Raw genomic sequence first — 6,000 nt, forward strand, 5'->3', positions numbered from 1 at the left:
GTGCACCCTGGGGATTCGAATAAAACCATTTTTAGCCATTTGAAAAAGTTGAAATGGTTTCCCGCCCTTGTTTGGGCCCCTTTTTGATGGGTTTTTGGCTTTATTGTCAAAGGTGTGAATATAGAATCACTTAAAAAGGTGTGGAAATTAATCAGTGCACCCTGGGGATTCGAATAAAACCATTTTTAGCCATTTGAAAAAGTTGAAATGGTTTCCCGCCCTTGTTTGGGCCCCTTTTTGATGGGTTTTTGGCTTTATTGTCAAAGGTGTGAATATAGAATCACTTAAAAAGGTGTGGAAATTAATCAGTGCACCCTGGGGATTCGAATAAAACCATTTTTAGCCATTTGAAAAAGTTGAAATGGTTTCCCGCCCTTGTTTGGGCCCCTTTTTGATGGGTTTTTGGCTTTATTGTCAAAGGTGTGAATATAGAATCACTTAAAAAGGTGTGGAAATTAATCAGTGCACCCTGGGGATTCGAATAAAACCATTTTTAGCCATTTGAAAAAGTTGAAATGGTTTCCCGCCCTTGTTTGGGCCCCTTTTTGATGGGTTTTTGGCTTTATTGTCAAAGGTGTGAATATAGAATCACTTAAAAAGGTGTGGAAATTAATCAGTGCACCCTGGGGATTCGAATAAAACCATTTTTAGCCATTTGAAAAAGTTGAAATGGTTTCCCGCCCTTGTTTGGGCCCCTTTTTGATGGGTTTTTGGCTTTATTGTCAAAGGTGTGAATATAGAATCACTTAAAAAGGTGTGGAAATTAATCAGTGCACCCTGGGGATTCGAATAAAACCATTTTTAGCCATTTGAAAAAGTTGAAATGGTTTCCCGCCCTTGTTTGGGCCCCTTTTTGATGGGTTTTTGGCTTTATTGTCAAAGGTGTGAATATAGAATCACTTAAAAAGGTGTGGAAATTAATCAGTGCACCCTGGGAATTCGAATAAAACCATTTTTAGCCATTTGAAAAAGTTGAAATGGTTTCCCGCCCTTGTTTGGGCCCCTTTTTGATGGGTTTTTGGCTTTATTGTCAAAGGTGTGAATATAGAATCACTTAAAAAGGTGTGGAAATTAATCAGTGCACCCTGGGGATTCGAATAAAACCATTTTTAGCCATTTGAAAAAGTTGAAATGGTTTCCCGCCCTTGTTTGGGCCCCTTTTTGATGGGTTTTTGGCTTTATTGTCAAAGGTGTGAATATAGAATCACTTAAAAAGGTGTGGAAATTAATCAGTGCACCCTGGGGATTCGAATAAAACCATTTTTAGCCATTTGAAAAAGTTGAAATGGTTTCCCGCCCTTGTTTGGGCCCCTTTTTGATGGGTTTTTGGCTTTATTGTCAAAGGTGTGAATATAGAATCACTTAAAAAGGTGTGGAAATTAATCAGTGCACCCTGGGGATTCGAATAAAACCATTTTTAGCCATTTGAAAAAGTTGAAATGGTTTCCCGCCCTTGTTTGGGCCCCTTTTTGATGGGTTTTTGGCTTTATTGTCAAAGGTGTGAATATAGAATCACTTAAAAAGGTGTGGAAAGTAATCAGTGCACCCTGGGGATTCGAATAAAACCATTTTTAGCCATTTGAAAAAGTTGAAATGGTTTCCCGCCCTTGTTTGGGCCCCTTTTTGATGGGTTTTTGGCTTTATTGTCAAAGGTGTGAATATAGAATCACTTAAAAAGGTGTGGAAATTAATCAGTGCACCCTGGGGATTCGAATAAAACCATTTTTAGCCATTTGAAAAAGTTGAAATGGTTTCCCGCCCTTGTTTGGGCCCCTTTTTGATGGGTTTTTGGCTTTATTGTCAAAGGTGTGAATATAGAATCACTTAAAAAGGTGTGGAAATTAATCAGTGCACCCTGGGGATTCGAATAAAACCATTTTTAGCCATTTGAAAAAGTTGAAATGGTTTCCCGCCCTTGTTTGGGCCCCTTTTTGATGGGTTTTTGGCTTTATTGTCAAAGGTGTGAATATAGAATCACTTAAAAAGGTGTGGAAATTAATCAGTGCACCCTGGGGATTCGAATAAAACCATTTTTAGCCATTTGAAAAAGTTGAAATGGTTTCCCGCCCTTGTTTGGGCCCCTTTTTGATGGGTTTTTGGCTTTATTGTCAAAGGTGTGAATATAGAATCACTTAAAAAGGTGTGGAAATTAATCAGTGCACCCTGGGGATTCGAATAAAACCATTTTTAGCCATTTGAAAAAGTTGAAATGGTTTCCCGCCCTTGTTTGGGCCCCTTTTTGATGGGTTTTTGGCTTTATTGTCAAAGGTGTGAATATAGAATCACTTAAAAAGGTGTGGAAATTAATCAGTGCACCCTGGGGATTCGAATAAAACCATTTTTAGCCATTTGAAAAAGTTGAAATGGTTTCCCGCCCTTGTTTGGGCCCCTTTTTGATGGGTTTTTGGCTTTATTGTCAAAGGTGTGAATATAGAATCACTTAAAAAGGTGTGGAAATTAATCAGTGCACCCTGGGGATTCGAATAAAACCATTTTTAGCCATTTGAAAAAGTTGAAATGGTTTCCCGCCCTTGTTTGGGCCCCTTTTTGATGGGTTTTTGGCTTTATTGTCAAAGGTGTGAATATAGAATCACTTAAAAAGGTGTGGAAATTAATCAGTGCACCATGCACCCTGATATCAACGAAAACCACTTTCGAATAATCAATACATGAAAATAACAATAAGATCAAAAGGAAGAAAGGAACCTTTCTAATTATTTGAAGACTTTCAAAGCCGTGATATTATGCATCCAATCCGCGATAAAATTTAATTACAACAAAATCCAAGTTCTTATTTTGAAGTCCATTTTTTTCAGTTGATACCTTTATCCAACTTGTGAAATATTCCATTTAAGTTCCTATTAATACTGTACATTCCCAATGTTTTGCTCGGGTCTTCAGAAGCGTCTTACTAACCAAATCTAAAATAATTCCAAAACATGCTGTACAAACATTCTACTCTTTGTGACAAACGACTTGACGACCAATTGTTCAGAAATGAAAATCGACACAGTTCTTGCTAAATAAAAAAGAAAGTTTTACGGCTTAGTCAGGCTCAAAAAATATACCGCAAGATCACACCCCCATTCATAGTCAGAAACCAGCAAACCATCTAGTTTGCTAAAAAAAAAAACACTGCGTGACATCAATGACGTTACCTTTTTCATTTACAAAAATAACTTTAACTTGTCAAAGTAAGTGCAATTTCACAATGGTGAATATCAGTACAGTCTCGGGCCCAGTTCTCGGCCGGGTCCAGTTCTCGGCCACTTTGTGTTTAACGCGTTTTTTCACACTCCAGTTGAATTAAAAGAAAAAGGTATTTCCTTCAAACGATAGACTGATTCATGTTCTTTAAGTATCTTGAGTTTGATCGTTCAATTCGATATAGAAAGCTCACACGTCGAGTTTACGCGGAGGTAGGTGAATTTGCATTCACGAAAAATTTGTTTGTTTACGGCTCCTTAAAATTCATGGATGTAGTTAAATTCGTATTTTATCCAAAAGCCCCCACCATACGAGCTAATTTTTGGCATGTGAAACGTAGAATAATTCAGCTTTCTGTTTTAGTTAACTTTTCGTTGAACCGTTGTTTTTTTTGGTCTTAATTTACTTCGAAATTGTTTCTTGCGTCGTTTGCGTATTTGCCAGTTCTCGGCCACCCTGCTCGCTATCACAGCTTAGCGCTTGGTTTTTAATATAATTTCATCTGCTGCTGCCAGAATGAAAGAAATAAATGTTTTAAAAATAAAGTTCAATCTTATCTCTAAGTTTTGAGCTGACTCTTGTCTTGTCTATTATTTCTACAACACCTAAATCTTTCAAGACCTTTTCACTGCAAAATAAACCATCTAAATGCACGGGTTACACAATGCGGTTTTGCCAGAACCTGCACATAGGCAACTAGGCGCGTTAAAATCCTTCTTTTCTAAAGTAAAACAAAGCCTCATAAAAATAATTTGGGATCGATATAACATAAATAGGTTTACAGAGTGATTTTATGACTGTGAAAATTAATTGAGCATTTTTTTACAGATAATTACGCACAAGCTTTTTAGTGGCCGAGAACTGGGCCAAGGTGGCCGAGAACTGGGCCAAGGTGGCCGAGAACTGGGCCCACAAATGGAGCTTTTATTCTTATTATTGCTCGGGCAAATTAATTTTTGACCGGTCGATAGCTTTACATCAAAAAGCTGAATAATGTAGCTAGCTCTGGGAGAAATTTCAAGTTCCTGCGGTTCTTCTGAGGTAAGAAATACAAGTTTACGTCAAAAGTGGCCGAGAACTGGGCCCCATACTGTACTTTGCCCCGTAAGCTTTTTTCTCTGTCCTTCCGCCGAAGCAAAAAAACACAACCTGATTACACATTAACCCAAAAGTCGACCAAGTGTGCCTGCAACGATTTCCTGTCAAAACTAAAATGAAAACCATTGCGGTATGCGTCACCCGTAGCGGTTTTGTAGCAACCCCAAGCTATCCCCGTCTTTTTGGCCGACAGGAGACTATGCTCTAGGACGACCAAAGGGTAAACTATAAATCGGCCACGCCCGATTAATTATATTTCAATAAAGGCAAAACTGAAAAGTCGCAAAAGGCTATCAAAGCAAAAGCAGAGGTGGAATCGTGAAATGACAGGAGTTCTGTGGGGAGTGAATGGATTATAAAACTAAAACGTAACGCTTTGGCAGGAGACCGCTGACTGACGTTTTTTCGATGGTCCAATGCCCGACCCGATGGGCGTAGTTTTGCGTCAAATGCCCCACTACACGGAGTTAACCTCAAGTCAAATGCCCGGGGCATGCCCGGAGGGGTGGGTGGTCTTGAAATTGACTGATACATACAGCAATTACTGTAAACGGCGCCACTTTATAGGCCTTATCACGGTTTTCGACGCCATTTTGAATTGACGAGTAGGCAAAGCGGGTAGAAATTACAGTGTTGTATGAGAATCGGACGGCAAATATCTTTTACAAAAATTACATTTTGAATAACTTATGAATTGTAAAGTCAAAATACTAGACAAAAGTTGTCATTCACCGAGATTGAAGGATGTAGCTGGCAGAAAGCATTTCCGCATTTTCAACCTTCCCACCCCCCTAAAATCCCCGTGACATAGTATTGCGCGACGAACAAACGGCTCCGACATTTAAGTGCCATTTTAGCAGCGATCAGAAGTAATATTTATGTGTACTACAAGCCAAGCAATACTTTACAAACGGCTATGTCGTCGAAGAAGATGCAGTGGTGATGAGATGCGCCGAAAGTTGATCGAAGATTGGAATTCGACCACTGAATATGTTGACAGTTGCTTCGGACAAATCTACACAAACAAAGCTAGCCTGCGAGCAGGCTCACCTTGGGGCACGCACGAGAATTGCACGGGAGCGGCGAAGCCGCGACACGTTTGCGCGTGCCCGAAGGTGAGCCTGCTCGCAGGCTAAAACAAAGCTAAAATGCGACGGATGACAAGAGCCGAACCTACCTTTTACAGCAGATTAAGGTTAGAACATTTCATAATGTTTTTGTATGTGCTTATTTTGACCTAAAATGGGTTAAGACATGTGCACGAACTTCAAAGTTGACCGCTGAAGGTCAAATATTTGCATTTTTAACCGAATTCGTAAAGCTCTCACGTCGCTCTTAATCATTTGCCCAAGGCAATTTTTACAGGGATCTATATACCATTCTTCTTATATTCAACCACCAGAAGTTTAAACGACTTGAAGGTTTCGCACATGGTGAAAATTAATTTTATTTACCAAGTATTTCCCAAAATCATTTCAGCAGATCTTCAGAGATTTTAAAAAAGATTTTCGTGTTTTAAAGACGGTAAAGTGATTTGTTTTTGCACGCGAGGCTCTCTAACTCGTGCAATAATTTAGCGCCTCAAATGACGATTTTAACGTATTTTCCTTATTTTCATTTTTCTTTAAAATAAAAGGATATTCCATCGAAAAAACTATACAGTAATTTAAGTTATAACCTAGCCTATCTAACATT

The sequence above is a fragment of the Oculina patagonica genome, chromosome 5 (genome assembly GCF_052425735.1).
Source record: "Oculina patagonica isolate OP01 chromosome 5, crgOcupat, whole genome shotgun sequence".
NCBI classification, from domain to species: domain Eukaryota; kingdom Metazoa; phylum Cnidaria; class Anthozoa; order Scleractinia; family Oculinidae; genus Oculina; species Oculina patagonica.